At 45.3% G+C, this 17164-nt stretch overlaps 1 long non-coding RNA gene across 2 annotated transcripts; it reads right to left on the minus strand.

Annotated features, from left to right (window-relative positions):
* Window positions 1-1923: 1923 nt before the first annotated feature.
* LOC124282826 lies at window positions 1924-15002 on the minus strand. Of its 2 annotated transcripts, XR_006900257.1 has the most exons (3): window positions 14828-15002; window positions 14182-14267; window positions 1924-2532 (listed from the first exon to the last, which is right to left on the minus strand). It is a non-coding gene; the product is annotated as an uncharacterized LOC124282826 (long non-coding RNA). The 2 variants fall into 2 exon arrangements; XR_006900258.1 differs by lacking the exon at window positions 14182-14267.
* Window positions 15003-17164: the final 2162 nt, after the last annotated feature.

Here is a 17164-nt window from a genome sequence, read left to right on the forward strand (position 1 = left end):
ATAATGAATGCCCCAGTTACTTCTTGCAAATTTACGCTTTTCATCATATACGTTTGAGCAGATAATAAGCTGCATACCCCTGTCACAGGTCCATCATCTCGGCACATAGTGCGCATAACGGCCGCCATTGTGATATGCTTTCACTGCGCATGCTCGCAGAAAATCTAACCTCGTCAGCGAAAACGTAATTACAAATGGCATAGCTTACGTAACTTGTAGAAGTATGTCTAGCTGAGTTAGAGCGAACTGACAGAAACTCACACTTTGAAAAACTTCGCATGTGTGTTGCCGAAATGAAGGAGCAACGATCTAGCCCTTTCGGATGGACCTCCATTGCCTCTCTGATGGCATGACATTTCTTTGCTTACGCCATGATGGATGGATTCTGTTATAGGGAGAAATCAAACCATGGCATTCTTTTTTGAGCCAGCGAATTCGAAAAGCGATTGAATTTCACCAGGTGCGTTCATGTATCTTTACAGAACGTTTCCTGTGCCCAACAGCAGAGAACCCAAGGAGGTTTCTCGCCCTGCAGCGGACATAAGAAACGCCGCTTTTTCTGATCCCAGGGAAGCCACACCAACTTGTTACTTTAAAGTTAGACAGGGTTACACGATTCTATGTAAATCTAAGTAACGTCAATACAAATACTAGGCATCTATTTGTCCTCAACTTCTGTCAATATTTTTGAACACGAAACGTTCAAAAAGAAAGTTTCGCTATAGATTTCTCGCCTGAGGGAACATGAAATTACAAACGTGGAGGTGTTTACGTCGTGTGTGCACACATGGCAGCATCTGTATACAGTGCACACATGGCAGCATCTGTATGGAGAGATACAGTGGTTGATGCTGCAGTCATGCATTCACGTGTGTGCAGTGTGTGAACAGCTCCATCTTCTGCACCGACAAGGTTCCTTTACCTCCATGACGTACACACCAGACGTCAGTCATGAGTGTGACGGCTTGTTTTCGAATAGCGTATAGTCCTGTCTGAACAGCTGTGTTCATATTCCGACACTTGTGATTTATGCTTCGTCTAGGTGATTCATCAAGATGAGAGGGTATGTAAATTTTGTCATAAAGCAATATAAATAAATTATACAAAATCCATCTGTGCCCTATAGGAGAACAGTAATGGGCGGTGTAGCTGCTGGACCTGTATCGCATCATTGAGCTAGTCACAAATTCCTTTTCATAAAAATGTTTAAAGAGGTCCTGCGTTAAAAAAACACACAATTTCAACGTCTGAACCCCTCACTTCCAACAACGTGTTGTGATCTCACCATCACGCACAAGCCCTAATATACCCTTAGAACGATAATCTCAAACACGTTTGTCCTCGGTACACGTTCATTGACTTAAAAATTGATCATAGACTAAAAATTGAACTGGGTAGGAGAACAAGACCACCTACACCTTTGGAGAACCGTCTCTGTGATAAATGCTCTGTCCTTGAGGATGAAGAACACCATTTCATGTGTTGTACTAAATATTCAGATGCAAGAAAGTGCTTATTTAACTCCTTTTCCTCTAAAATTAATAACTTTCTCAGACTTACTACCACTGAAAAATTTAACCTCCTTTTTAGAAATAATGATCCAAATAGTATATAAATTATTTGCTACCACATGTACAACTTTAAACAAATATAGAAGATCTGATTGTCCTAGGCCATTATTGTTATTATACACATTTGTATTATTATATGTTTTGTTGCTCATCATATATATGTGATTCGTTATATATCTTGTTTATGTAGTTTATAGAATATTGTCACTGTTTCTGTATGGAACGTCTGCACAATAAATATTTTATCTCTTATCTCTTTATCTCTTAAACTAACATCTAGCCAAACATATGTGACACGTGTACATTCATACTCTGCAGGGAAGATCCAGTTCACAATACATAACTTCTCGGGAATGGTGGATCCAGTGTGACGGATTTAATGAACTGAGTTTTGTATTTCCTTATTGTACAGTTACTAATGATATGCCAGGGCGATATGACCATGTGTACCTCATCACAGTTATAGGAAGCATATGGTGTAATGTTCGAATACTTTCAAAGACGCACATTGACGCGTGAGAGATGGAATGCTCAGAACAAAAATAAGGGAAAAAAACGTGCACGTGAAGAAGTGGCCTAACGTCAGCATCCTAGACTGTAAAAATGTCCAAAGTCAATCATCAGCACAGGTCCACAAACATTTGTTCCCAATTATTTGACTTACGACCGCGTGGAGCACTTATCCTGTGCGTTCCTGACAACGCGGCCTCGTAAAGCACTCCTGGCCCGCTAGAATCACTCCGCGCTTTTGACAACTTCTCGTCACTTGCGTTTTCGGCTGTTTTTTCTTCATATCTGGTTTGAAACACGAGACGCTGGCGCTGATCCACGGCGAGATTTGGCAGGTTCCTACCCAGAAGAAAAGTTGAGTGGCTACATAGTGATATATGGTGGAGTCGGGATATCATCATTCCAAAGTGTTCCGGCTTTTAGTATCCAATTGTCTTCGTGCGTATTTCATCTGAAACGTAAGAAGCATTTTGGTCGTGAGGCATAGCTGTCTTGGAACTCTTCCGCTGCAGGGGACTGACATGTTACACCGTTTTACATAAACACCCAAAGACGTATACTTACATACGTCTTTGAAACACCTTACACATTTTCAAGACTCTGCCCCAAATGTAAATGATATTATTGTGGTGAGAACGAAGACATAATATACTCAGGCCAATAATGGTTGTCACCCCTTCAAATTTTGTATTGGAGAGGGGGGGTGGGGTGGGTGTGTGGGTGTGTGTGGGTTTGGGGTGGGGAGGGGGTGACAACCATTATTGGCATGAGTATATATCTATCACCCGAGATAACAATGGGCAAGACAAGAGTCTGTAGTGTTTCATCATTCCATCCAGCTGGTCTCGTTCTTCCGCGCTTATTTTGAAAACGACAAGGGCAGGTAACTCATTATATGACTCAAAACTGGCTCACACAGGAGACAACGCTTGTGTAGTAGGATCACGTAATACTTCCAAGGAAATAGAGATACATTCAACCTACATCACAGTGATATTTGTATGGTCAACCTGTGTTTATATATTGAATATCTAAAGACACTCGGGTGAGACACCCTGTGATTGTACTGTGACAGGGGCACCTTATTGTTTTTGAGAAAAGTTGATATACATGGAAGAGTCATCAATGTTACCACATTACCAAACGTGTGTATGTCTTCCGGGAGTTGACAACAGGTAGAGTGTAGAGTTGAGGAGCCTCGGGCAACTACGAGGATCATGTCACACTACACCTCATCATATCATATCCCCTGTGTATTAATCCATGGTTTAAAAAAGCTAATCAATATTTATCAATACAAATCACCAGTGTGAGTGTGATGTCTTGGACTACTGCGTTATTGACAAAATATTCAAAATGGCATTGTTAAAATAATAGAAAACGTTGTTGACATATTGCTAGTCTGTCTCTTATAGTCCCTGAACCACATTATTTTCCCCAATGCTTAGCCCTCTGCAATGCTAAAGCCCTAAATGAAGCAAGTCTAGATTTCCTCAGGTTCAGGTCTGAATCTCTGGTCTCCCTGGGGCTCCTTTTCAATGTAAATGGTTTATTTGTAACAGTTATTATATATATTCAGACACTAAGCGTTAGTCTAACATATTGCTAATGACGCCAAAAACATATGAGAGGGAGAGAAAAATGTGTTTGAGTGAACTGTTATAAGCACGATTACTCAAAATTCCAGCTTCATCATCTTTTCAGTACCGAATCTCGGCCAGGCGCCCAGTTAATGGCTGGTACCCGGGAGAACAATCTGCGTCATCAGTGTAACTCGCACCCACCCGAAACAACTACTCTCTTCACCTACTTCCTGCTCCACAAAGACCAAAGGGTAAACATTAATTTTGTGAATTCTATGCGTGTAATATGTATACATGTGGAACGGCCAAAACCACTGTGTCGAACAAACGGATGTCTTGAGGTAAAAACTTGGTTCCTGCTTATTCCTTATTTAGTTACCATTTAGTCGGTTGTGTCGAACATCGGTTGACTCGAAGTGTTAACGAAGGCCCCTTCAACTTCGACAGAACAGTGTTTGCCTTGTAAGGAACGAATCAGTTGAGATGAGGGTCGTTGTTTGTGTGTGCGTGTGTGTGCGTGTGTGTGCGCGCGTGTCCGTGTGTGTTGCAGTCACAGCATGTCATGCACGAGTATTTCATGAACTAATTATGCAAGGTCTTATTAAAATTTCCCGCACGTTGTTTTCATGTGGTGCCTGCCCAGTCTCTACTCCCTGCTTAACACCACCGCTTCAGACCCCCTCGTATCACATAGCCAACCTCTTCAACTCCACTCCAACGCCCTTGAGAGGCCCAGCTGGCCCGTATCCCCACCCCAGAGCTGTCAATCAAGCCCCATCCTCACCCCAGGGCCAACAAGATTTGCTTTGAATTAGGATCTCCCCACTCGGTGCCCTCCCAACAACACTATCGTCTTTTCAGGGCAAGCCAACCGCACCATGAACCGTGTTGGCGCTTTGATGACACTAGAGCTGGAAGCTTTTGTCAAAGTGGGATAAAGGCGAAATACTTGTATGATGGAAAAAATATGATTGACTGATTGAAAGAAGATACCCGTCAGAGAAGGCGCGTGGAGCTTTTACTGAATCATCAAAGAGTCTGTGATATCAAGCGTTGGGTGGCCATGGTGTCGTTAGTACCTTGGGCCAACAAGGCGGTCAGACAGGTATCATCTGGGCCTCGCAACACATGTGACACCCCGAGTGTCGCCACCATTGAAAACAAGACAAAATAGTTGAATCCATTACTTTAATGACTGAATAAAAATATTTCATGCAATATTTTGGGAGCTTTCAATTTTATAAATTTTACATGCTTTGAAACCCTTTAGTTTCGGACAGATGTTGTTGTGTGGAATGTATCATGTCGAAATACATACAGGTTTTATTCGGTACCCGGAAATAGATTAATTCGGTCGATTTCACGGGAAAATGGGCCCCGAATCAGGTTGCTTTTTTTTTATTTAGTCGGTAGATATGTATGAATGCATTATAAATGTTTGCAGCACGTCAGCGAGTACCCCTTAATTCGTCGCCGTTTGATATAGACAGGCCTCTACCCTATATCGACACCCTCCATATATTCTACCACTCTGTCCTATTTCATATAGCATATACTTGAAATCCTACAATAAGGGAATTATAATCTTGATAAATTAGAACATTTCAGACGCTTGAGACATCAATTATACATAATGCAAAGAAATACATTTTAGATAAAAACATTAAAAAAAAATCGAGATATTACTAGGATTGAAACGCACGATAAATATCAAGGAATGTCTGTACATCATTATAATCAATACATCTTAGGGGAAGATAACTGAAGACAAGAGTTTTATAGGACTATTAGACCAGTAATAGTCTTTTAAATACCTCGTGTGCAGCGATTGTTGTGAGCGCGCCACGTTTAATGAATTATTTAACGGTACCCTACGATTTTGTGAGCCCGATAATGAACAAAAGTATTTATGTTCCAACCTACCACCAAACAGGGATTGTTCAGTCAAACAGATAGTATAATGGATGTGCTTTAATTTAATCTTTGATTGCCTTTACAGTAATTAACATTTATAGTCAACTCATATCAGAAGCGAGCTAAGTGTTTTGTTCGTTGAATTTCCTCAAATCATCTACAGCCAAGAGATATGAAAAAAATTACTTACCAGAAACATATTAATAGTTTATGAAGTAGCAGGCAATCATTTGTCAATGAGTGTTGAAAATGCGTATTTTAAATTTGCTTCTCGGTGTGGTGGCAAAATATGGAACGTCTTTCTCATTGGTGGATTATGAAACAAATTCATAAATCCAGGAAACGAGAAAGGCGAGGATCGGGTTAGAACTAGTCTTCAGTAACCCATGCTGGTTGTTAGAGGCGTCTAACGGGATCGGGTGGCCTACTCACTGACTGACTTGGTTGGTGCATCTCATCGTATCTCAGTTGCGTAGATCAAGGCTCATAATTCCAATCACTGGATTGCCTGGTCCAGGTTCGATTATTTACTAACTGCCGCCATATGGAATATTGTTGAGTGTGGCGTTAAATGACAATGGAAGACAGAAGACATTTTTTATCAGCCGATCTGTCATGACGTCGAAAATGACATATTGCTTCTCTCTCACGTCATCTATCATCAACGATGTTCATAACAACGCACCTAAAACTATCTGCTGTAAAAACACAACACAGTCATTGACTCCAAGTACCAGGGTGGATAACTTACAGCGTTAGCAATACGCATGTAGCGTATGACAGTTAGCAAGATCTATAAGACATGTGGATTATCATGGACTCTAGGGGTGGGAGGGTAAACTCGCCCGGGGAAGAAGGTTACATATTATCAAGCGTTTGACGCGTTGCTGACTGAGCCTGTCGGCGGCAGGTTGACAGTAATGTCTATTTCAAGAGATATTTCATAATAAAGAACCAAAAAATCACCCCACTACCTTTTTTGGTAATCCCTAATTGGCTGTAATACGATTTAGCAGGAATATGCGTCATTTGATGACTGGGAAAATTGCATTAGTTGTCGTAAGACAGACAGATGCCATGTATCCCGCTATAGTCGTTGACGTGAGGTGACGAGGTAGTCGCCAACAGCGTCGTGAATCACGAGAACAAGGATACTGATGCAGATGCTCTTTCTAAAATAATAAGGTATGATAATTTGAGAGTATTACGAATATAAGGACCAAAATAACGCCATTTCCACAGTTAACATTATAACTGTATAGTATTCTATATATGCTTACTGCACAGAGCATATATTGAAAATGAGAAAATTACGTTGTCGTGACTGTTTTCTTTTAGCGGGGCCGGGGGTATGTGTATGAAGGCGCGTGCGTGCGTATTTCTAGATGGGGAATGTGGGGGTGGGGGTGGGGGTAGGGTGGCATCGGGTTTAACATCGAGTCTATGGAGGTGGGGTGGGGTTTAACGTCGAATTCAGGGGCGGATCCAGAGGGGGAGGCTTTTTCATCTCACCTTTGGACTTATGGACTTATGATTTATGTGCACCACCCTGGAATTAATGAAAGTGGAGTGGGGAGACGTGGTGTTTAAAATGGAATCTGTGGTGAAATGGGGTTTCGGATCGAGATGGGGTGAGAATGGGTTTAACGTTATGTTTTAGGTTATTGCATATAGCGATCTACAGGAAGGTGTGTGTATGGCTACCTGTACTAGTCTTCTATGTACAGATTGTGTCCACCCACTCAGATACCCTGTCTCAGTTTAACATACGTATACCCCCCTCAAACACCGGGTACTGACTCCAAGTCAACAGGTCAGGGACACAACTATCAACAACGCCTGGAATCGAACCACTGACAATCCGCTCTCCGGGCTAGGGCTGTATCCACTAGACCACCAAGGTATTGGTGGAAGGGATTTCCGATTCATAGGCAAGCGTTTGTGTTTCCTGCAGAGGTTTGGGTGTTTGGAATAGATTAGGAATTGAAACTGAATAATTTATGCCCCGTTGCGCAATACATAGTACGGAGATTATACGGGGACTGATCGAATGTCTTTATTCTGCGAAATCAACGTAAATCCACTAGCGATTTGGCTAAGAACATAAAAAGGTTCTTGGAGGTCGATTAACATTTACACTTTTGTGTTTTAAGCTGTTAAAAATGAAAAAAATCGTAAAATTGTCATATTCGCCAAGTCAGCTGTAATTTTCCCATTTCCTCGGCTTGTTATAACATGAAAGAAAAGCTGCCCACGTTCGCCGTGCTCGCTGTTGCTGGCTTAGAAAGAGGAAATGGATGACTATGTTGATGGTGAAGACGTGCTGAGGTAACAGTGACAGACTCTCTCCCCAGAATAAAAAAACAGTAAAAACTTCACAACAACTGTCACAGCCATTTTATGCCAGAGAGGCTGCTTGGAAGTAGGTGGCAGGCCGGAATTTTATCGCAACAGATGCGATTTGTTAGCAGAGAGGTTCTCCCGTCATCCCAATGCTATTAATTTGTTGAAGGATAAGCATGCACCATGTTAGACATACGAGGGACGGGTCACGAGATCCCTGGCTGCTGATCTCCCAGGGATAAACAATTTGTGTACTCTCTCCCTGTTGCTTGCTGCTGAGGGTGGGGCGGGTATAGGCTGTCGGTGGGGATAAAGGGGAGGGAACCAAGTGTGAGCCTGGAGATGGTATGGAATAAATGGTGGAGAGTAGGTTGGGGGATGGGGTGGAGTATAGGTGGAGAGTCGGGTGGGCTATAGGTGGAGATTTGGATGGATATAGGGTGAGTTTAGGTGGAGAATGGGGTGGAGAATGGGGTGGGAGGAGAGTGGGGTGGTATAGGTGGGGGAGTCGGGTGGGGGATAGGTGGAGAGTGGGTATGGGTGGGGGAATGGGGTGGGTGTAGGTGGAGAGTCAGGGTATAGGTGGAGGTGGGGTATAAGTGGAGAGTGGGGTAGGTATAGGTGGGGAGTCGGGTGGGGTATAGGTGGAGAGTGGGGGTGGGTATAGGTGGAGAGTGGGGTGGGTATAGGTGGGGAGTCGGGTGGGTGGAGATGGGTGAGTATAGGTGGATATAGGTGAGAGAGTGGGGTGGGGAGAGTAAGGTGGAGGGGGTGAGGTATAGGTGGAGAATGGGTGGGTATACGTGGAGATTGGGTGAGTATAGGTGGAGATTGGGTGAGTATAGGTTGAGATTGGGTGAGTATTGGTGGAGATTGGGTGAGTATAGGTTGAGATTGGGTGAGTATTGGTGGAGATTGGGTGAGTATAGTTGGAGATAAGGTGAGTATAGGTGGATATTGGGTGGGTATTGGTGGATATTGGGTGGGTATTGGTGGGTATTGGCGGAGAGTGGGGTGGAAAATGAATGGGGTCGGGTATAGGTGGAGAGTTGTGTGGGGAAAGAGAACGACGGCGAGTAGGTACAGGTGGAGATTGGGTGAGTATAGGTGGAGATTGAGTGGGTATACGTGGAGATCGGGTGAGTATAGGTGGAGATTGGGTGAGTATAGCTGAAGAGTGGGTGGGGTATAGGTGGAGAGTGGGATGGGGGTATGGGTGGAGAGTTGGGTTGGGGTAAAGGTAAAGGTGAAGATTGGATCAGGTATAGGTGGAGAGTTGGTAGGTATAGGTGGTGAGTGGGTTTGGGGTATAGGTGGTAAGTAGGGTAGGGGTACAGGTGGAGAGCTGGGTTGGTATAGGTGGAGAGCTGGGTGGGGGTATAGGTGGAGAGTGGGATGGGTATAGGTGGAAGTGGGATGGGGTACAGGTTGAGAGTGGGATGGGGTATAGGTGGAGAGTTGGGTGGGGGTATAGGTGGAGAGTTGGGTGGGGGTATAGGTAGAGAGTGGGATGGGGTATAGGTAGAGAGTGGGATGGGGGTATAGGTGGAGAGTTGGGTGGGGATATAGGTGGAAAAGTGGGATGGGGGTATAGGTAGAGAGTTGGGTGGGAATAGGTGGAGAGTTGGGTGGGGGTATAGGTAGAAAGTGGGATGGGGGTATAGGCTGGCTGGCTGGCTGAGTATGGTTTACATAGTTTTTAGCAATATTCCAGCAATATCACGGCAGGGGACACCAGAAATGGGCTTCTACAAGTTGTACCCATGTGGGAATCAGACGGGCCTTCGGCGTGACGAGCAGGCAAACTACTGGGCTGCGCTAGGCTACCCCACCGCCCTGGGGGTATAAGGTGGAAGTGGGATGGGGGTATGGGTGGAAGCTGGGATGGGGGTATAGGTGGAGGAGTTGGGTGGGGGTATAGGTAGAGTGTTGGGTGGGGGTATGGGTGGAGAGTTGGGTGGGGGTAAAGGTGGAGGTTTGGTGGGGGGTATAGGTGGAGATTGGGATGGGGGTATAGGTGGAGAGTTGGTTGGGGGTATAGGTGGAGAGTGGGATGGGGGGTATAGGTGGAGAGTGGGATGGGGGTATAGGTGGAGGTTGGGTTGGGGGTATAGGTGGAGAGTTGGGTGGGGGTATAGGTGGAGAGTGGGATGGGGGTATAGGTGGAGAGTGGGATGGGGGTATAGGTGGAGAGTTGGGTGGGGGTATAGGTGGAGAGTGGGATGGGGGGTATAGGTGGGGAAGTGGGATGGGGGTATAGGTGGAGAGTTTGATGGGGGTATGGGTGGAGGGTGGGATGGGGGTATAGGTGGAGAGTTGGCAGGGGAATATAGGTGGAGAGTGGGATGGGGGTATAGGTGGAGGGTGGGATGGGGGTATAGGTGGAGAGTTGGGTGGGGGTATAGGTGGAGAGTTGGGTGGGGGTATAGGTGGAGAGTGGGATGGGGGTACTATAGGTGGAGAGTGGGATGGGGGTATAGGTGGAGAGTTGGGTGGGGATATAGGTGGAGGTGGGATAGGGGTATAGGTGTAGGAGTTGGGTTGGGGTATAGGTGGAGAAGTTCAGTGGGGGTATAGGTGGATATTGGGTGGGGTATGGGGAGTGGGTATTCATGGAGGTGGGGTGGAAAATGAATAGGGTGGGGTATAGGTGGAGAGTGGTGTGGGGAAAGAGCGACGACTTGGCAGTGGGTACAGTGGAGATTGAGTGGGGGGTATAGGTGGAGTGTGAGGATGTGAGGTATGCAGTGGAGATGAGTGAGTTGGGTGGGGCTAGCTGGTGTGGAGAGAAGGTGGGGGGGTATAGGTGGAGAACGACCGCAGGGGGGTATATGCATGGACACGTGGAATGACGACAAGAGAAGATGAATGGAATAGCTACACACAGGATACAAAGACCCAGCACTAACAAGTGGAACACACCACACGAGAAGCCGAAGCCGGACACACCAGACCACGGACCCGAGAGAACCGACCACTACAGAGGAACCCTGAACGAACTACACGAACAGGACCCACACGACCCGACATGGATCAACCGAACACCGAAGGACACGGAACACGAGATACCAAGCACAGCCACACAGCTGACGACCCGACCGACCAAGCCAAACAGTGAAGCACCAGACAAGGACACCAGCCGACACAGAATCCCCACAATACACAGGAGATGACACAGAAGGACACGAGACAGACACAGGAATAACGGACAGAAAGGACCAGAAGGACGTGACACACGGATAGGAAGCAACAGTGGAAAGGCAGGAGAGGAATATGGACATGGACCATGGACACCCGAGTGGTACCACAGACGGCCCAGGACACACGATACACATGGACTGCATGGTGGGGACCAGACAATGGACGGAAGGTGAAGAGCCAACTACCGGAAGGCATGGATGGAAGGAATGGACATGTGATGGACACTTAATCATCGACCCCTTAATTGGCCATCGACCTCTCTCATCTCTCTCACTGGGGCTACTTAATTTACTCTCCTACTGGGGCTACTTTAATTTACATCCATCTATCTTGTGAACCCAGGGCATGTGCACGATGCTGGCGAACATGGTAACACACCTACAGGGATCTGGGATCTGGAACCCACGACCTAGGATTCCGGCCTCCCAAAGGACGTACACTACACAACATACACGACTGAGTCACCAATGCCCCGTGGTATCCACCACTCTACACACAAGGCCCGTAACCTCTGACTTTCCTTTGTGATTCTTAGTTAATCAATGTGCCAAGGCGTGACCCGCAAATGAGTCTGAAGACTGGATATGCATTGCGACACGTGAAACTGGCAATTAGATGTCGTAAATGAAACCTCCAGCGAAAATAGCAAAACATTAAAATGCCGGTTTGTGACGTCAGCATGACGGGATGGAATCTTTTAATTGTTCCAAAAAGAGTATCATCACTGGCTGCCATACATGTGCGGTGACAAGATCGGACACACGTTACCCCTCCCAACTCCGCGCGTTAGACATTTTATTACGTACGTCAAGTACTAGCAATTGGACAAGTGCCAGGATGAGCGAGGTTTTATCAATGCCGACAGGCAAAGTAGTGAACACATGGGAGGTTTGTTAAACAAAAGCCGTCTCTAAATTTTTCAATGATAGAGGTAACGTGGTGGAGATGTTACGTGATTTGGGAGGTATATTGTGGAGAGTTTTCGGTGGGAATAATAGAAGAAGGATGGTGATTGGGTATTGTTGGTATTGGCAGGCAGCCCCTTAATAGGAGTGGAACCTTTCAGTTTACTTATATCTTTGGGTAGGGGGTGCAGGTAGGTGGAGATTGGATCAGGTATAGGTGGAAGATGGTGGGGTATAGGTGGAGACTGGGTTTAGGGTATGGGTGGAGAGTAGGAGTAGGAGTATGGGTGGAGAGCTGGGTGGAGTATAGGTGGAGATTGAGGTGGGTATACGTGGAGAGTCGGGTGAGTATAGGTGGAGATTGGGTGAGTATAGCTGAAGAGTGGGTGGGAATGTATGGGTGGAGAGTGGGATGGGGGTATGGGTGGAAGTTGGGTTGGGGTAAAGGTAAAGGTGGAGATTGGATCAGGTATAGGTGGAAGTTGGTAGGTATAGGTGGTGAGTGGGTTTGGGGGGTGGAGATAGGTAAAGTAGGGAGTACAGGGTGGGGTATAGGTGGAGAGCTGGGTTGGGGGTAGGTGGAGAGTTGGGTAGGGGTATAGGTGGAGCTGGGATGGAGTATAGGTGGAGATTGGGTGAGGTATAAGTGGAGAGTTGGGTGGGGTATAGGTGGAGAGTGGGATGGGGTATAGGTGGAGATTGGGTTGGGGAGTAAGGTAGTGGTGGAAGTGGGATTGGGGGTATAGGTGGAAGTAGGTAGGTGATGGGGGTACAGGTGGAGAAGAGTGGGTTTGGGGTATAGGTGGAGAAGTTGGTGTGGGGGTATAGGTGGAGAGCAGGATGGGGGTATAGGTGGAGAGTGGAATGGGGTATAGGTGGAGAGTTGGGTGGGGTTATAGGTGGAGAGTGGGATGGGGTATAGGTGGAGAGTGGGATGGGGGTAAAGGTGGAGAGCTAGGTGGGGTATAGGTGGAGAGCTGGGTGGGGGTATAGGTGGAGACTTGGGTGGGGGTATAGGTGGAGAGTTGCGTGGGGGTATAGTTGGAGAATGGGGTAGGGGTATAGGTGGAGAACGGACTGGGTATAGGTACAGAGTGGTATTGTGGAGTTTGGATGAAGGTATGCATGATACGCGAATAGACGACAAGAGAAGATTTAACGATGACCACCTTTACTTGGAATAGCTACTGAAGCATGTCAAACTATTTTGCATGGCGCCTGTTCGTAACATTGCTGTTTTTATACAAACATGAAGTCTCTAAGCAAACAGATACAAACATCTACATCGGGGTGAAGGGAATTAAATAGGTCTAACACTAAATGTCATATTTTTACATTCCGAAGTTTTGACGTAAACACTGTAATCACGCTGAACCCTTATCAGAAGCAGCAGGTGTACGCTCCATCAAAATAATACCCAGGCATATCTCAATTCATATAAAATGCATAAATTGTATTTTTTCTTGAGGCAGATATAAGAACTTTGTAGAGTAAATCTTTTATATTATGTAGATAAGATAGTCCTGATTTAAATGAACCAGGTTTGTTTAACGGCCACGAACAGATATCTTGTCACCACGAGATACACCTGCTTGAGCTCTCCAAGTTTACGGCGTCTCGATAAAATGCATCGGACGCTTGATTGAATTATGAATATGCCTCGAACACTGAGGAATATTAAAGTAAGTCTAAACTGTTATCAAGTCAATAAATAGTGTCTGAAATATCCCTGAGCGTGTGAGAGTGATGTGGGCATCAATATTTGACGAGGCTCAAACAGTGTGTGCAGTAATGGGTTTCACGGTGCTAGATACTATAACTTATTCAGCCTGGAGCTAGCTCCTAGCGCTGTGCCCCGATACCTACGACCGTGTAACTCACCATACGTCACGGTGATATCTACAAAGATGTTATTGGTTGCGTTAGCGACACTTCAGACAGACACATGGTTTATTGATATATAACGACCTATAATATACATACAAATTATATTATGACATGATATATTATATGATACACTACCCGGAAGGACGATTTATTACACAAACTTCTAGAATACATGAATGATAGAAACATAAAATAGTGACAAATTTATGTTGCAGATATAAGCAAATGGCGCCATGTTATGTTAAGATGGTTTATAGGAATATTGACATTTCGGATCTCCTGGATCAGCTGACGTCAGTTGGGGTGTATCTCTGATTATCCATCTGATCGGTATCATCAGGATTATACTTTATCTTCAGTGATAACATAGCTATAAATAATGTAACCATATTAATATGGACTGCATGTGTATAAGCAGTATGTTTGTGGATGGTAGCCGAAGAAAATATAATCCTAGATACGTGACGGTGGGATGAATAATAGCTCTCAAATTACTTTCCGTGGATCGGATGGTAGCTCTCATAATACCTTCAGAGAACTGGACTGCAGCTGCTAATATTGTAAAACTGCCCCCACCCCTCTCTCTATCTCTCTCACTGGGCTACTTAATTTTCTCCTCTCTCTCTCCCTCCCTCCCCCTCTCTCTCTCTCTCACTGGGGCTGGGGCTCTGTCTCTCTCTCTCTCTCTCACTGGGGCTACTTAATTTACTCTCTCTCTCTCTCTCTCTCTCCTCTCTCTCTCTCTCTCTCTCTCTCTCTCTCTCACTGGGGCTACTTAATTTACTCTCTCTCTCTCTCTCTCTCTCTCTCTCTCTCTCTCTCTCTCACTGGGGCTACTTAATTTACATCCATCTATCTTGGGTGAATCTAGTAAGTATGTGCATGATGCTGGCGAACATGGTAACACACTCACAGGGATCTGGGATTCGAACCCACGACCTAGGATTCCGGCTTCCCAAAGGGACGTAACACTACACAACATACACGACTGAGTCACCAATGCCCCGTATCCACCACTCTACCACAAGGCCCGTAACCTCTGACTTTTGTGATTTCCTAGTTAATCAATGTGCCAAGGCGTGTCCCGCAAATGAAATTGAAGACCGGATATGCATTGCGATACGTGAAATCCGGCACATTAGATGTCGTAACAAGTTACCTCTCCAGCGAAAATAGAAAAGAAACATTAAAAATGGCGTGTTTGTGACGTCAGCACGACGGGATGGGAACCTTTACCGTTCCAACCTGAGTACAACTTTCATCCCCGTCGAAGATGTCCTTCCATCACTGGCTGCTGCAGCTGTGCGGTGACAACATCTGACACGTTACCCCCTCCCAACTCGCGCGTTAGACATTTTTATTACGTGTCAAGTGCAGTAATTGAGACAAAGAGCCAGGATGAGCGATGCCGTTTTATCAATGCCGACAGGCAAAGTAGTGAACATGGGAGGTTTGTTAAACAAAAGCCGTCTCTTAAATTTTTCACCTTTAAAAATGTGAAAACGTGAGAATTTTCATGTCTACGTGATTTGACAAATGTTTTGCTGTCCCGGATGTGTTTTCTAGTTACGCACAATTAAAGAGAAGGAGACGGTGATTGCTCAAGACCCGCTCCTCTTGTTGTTGTTTAGCAGGCAGCCCCTTAATAGTTTCAAATGAATGTGAGTGAACCTTTCAGTTTACTTATATCTTTATGGGGATAAAGGACTGAAGTGATGTGGGTCGCAGATGGGGGAGTAAGGATTGAAGTGATGATGATCCCAGACGGGGGAGTAAGAACTGAAGTGATGTGGGTCGTAGACGGGGGAGTAAGGATTGACGTGATGATGATCCCAGACGGGGGGAGTAAGAACTGAAGTTATGTGGGTCGCAGACGGGGGAGTAAGGATTGAAGTGATGATGATCCCAGACGGGGGGAGTAAGAACTGAAGTGATGTGGGTCGCAGACGGGGGAGTAAGAATTGAAGTGATGATGATCCCAGACGGGGGGAGTAAGAACTGAAGTGATGTGGGTCTCAGACGGGGGAGTAAGGATTGAAGTGATGATGATCCCAGACGGGACGGGGGTAAGAAGTGAAGTGGTGTTGGTCTCAGACGGGGGAGTAAGGATTGAAGTGATGATGATCCCAGACGGGGGGAGTAAGAAGTGAAGTGGTGTTGGTCTCAGGCGGGGGAGTAAGGATTGAAGTGATGATGATCTCAGACAGGGGCAGTAAGGACTGAAGTGGTGTTGATCCTGTACAGGGAAATGGTGCTTATACATGAAGATCGTTAATCAGGTCGAGTCTAGAATTTGAACCCACGTTTACTTGATAGTGTCAGGCTTAATGGACGCAACTCACTAATGGTTTGTGAACTAAGGTCATTATTTAGATATATTAAATGGTCACATACATATGTTTTATTTAGCTACGGGTTTGTTCACTGTGGCTTCAGCTCTGGTACAATGACATCAAGCAGCTGGATGGCTTTTAAATTAGTTATTATTATACAGGGGGCGTTATTGTGTTTAAGTAGGATTGGGAAGAGAGTAGTGATGGAGAGTCAGTAATGACAAATTGGGAAACAGTGTTATGTCGAATAAGTTTGTATGTGAGTCTGGTTTTAAATCACTTTAAAGACCAGTGTTTCAATTAAAGTATTGGAATTACTTTTGGGTGAAATGGGGATTGGATGTGGAGGACAGTGGAACCAAAAGGGATTTTGTGGATAACGATGGTGAGTGGTGTCTTATAGCACCTACCGACTTCTGTCTTCCCCACCCTGGCAGATAGTGAAGCCACAGGTCGATCTTTCCCTCACCAAACTAAAAAAGTCCGAAACAAATCCTTTGGTGTTCCAGGAGGAATACAACCAGTTACATTCCAAGTATAACACCTATAGGTCCATTTCTACAGACTGATCCAAGGATGATGGACAAGTTGCCAGTGCAACAGTCATTGGATCCAAGACTGTCTCCTCCAGAATTCCCGACAATAGTTCCATTTTCACCGCTGAGGCCAAAGCGATCTTCACAGCGCTGGCCTATATTAAACAGTAGAACCATTCCAAGAACTTCATCATTTTAACGGACTCTCTGTCTTGCCTTCAAGCGCTTCAAAATGTCATATCGAATCACCCTATCATCCTAGACATTTTAGAACTCTACAACGATCTTTCTACTGGCCAATGTGACAATCGTCCTCTGTTGGTTGCCGGGTCACGTCAGCATAGCAGGTAACACAAAAGCCGATGCTGCAGCTAAATCAGC

Source organism: Haliotis rubra, unplaced genomic scaffold, assembly GCF_003918875.1.
Source record: "Haliotis rubra isolate DU_JTF1 unplaced genomic scaffold, ASM391887v1 Scf304, whole genome shotgun sequence".
Lineage (NCBI taxonomy): Eukaryota > Metazoa > Mollusca > Gastropoda > Lepetellida > Haliotidae > Haliotis > Haliotis rubra.